Source organism: Penaeus monodon, chromosome 33 (genome assembly GCF_015228065.2).
Source record: "Penaeus monodon isolate SGIC_2016 chromosome 33, NSTDA_Pmon_1, whole genome shotgun sequence".
NCBI lineage: Eukaryota > Metazoa > Arthropoda > Malacostraca > Decapoda > Penaeidae > Penaeus > Penaeus monodon.
Genome location: NC_051418.1, coordinates 33,642,193 through 33,642,616, shown reverse-complemented (window position 1 = coordinate 33,642,616; position 424 = coordinate 33,642,193).

The window sequence follows — 424 nt, the reverse complement described above, 5'->3', positions numbered from 1 at the left end:
AGAAATACCAGCATGTATGTTGAGTTTCTTTAGCAATAATGTGTGATTCTGAGCTCTTTCTGAGGCTACCCATAACTGTAATCCCAAGTGACAGTTCTTACGTTAGAATTATCTTTAATGTTATCCATCCCTTCTCACTTTCAACAAAATTATCTCCAGCAAGATATCTTCAAAAGCCTTGCACAGAAAATCATAGTACACCCGTAGCCCCCCAACTGAAATATTTGAAAATCGCATCTAAATATGATCAACCCTTGAAAAAGGGAGAAGTAAAATGTTTATTCCCTCATTCTTTCAACAAAATTACCTACAGCAAGATATTTGTCAAAAAACACATAAAAATCCATAGTATGCACGTAGCCCCCCATATATCCAGGAATCGCCTTTGAATATGATCAATTCTAGAAAAATAAATTATATCTTT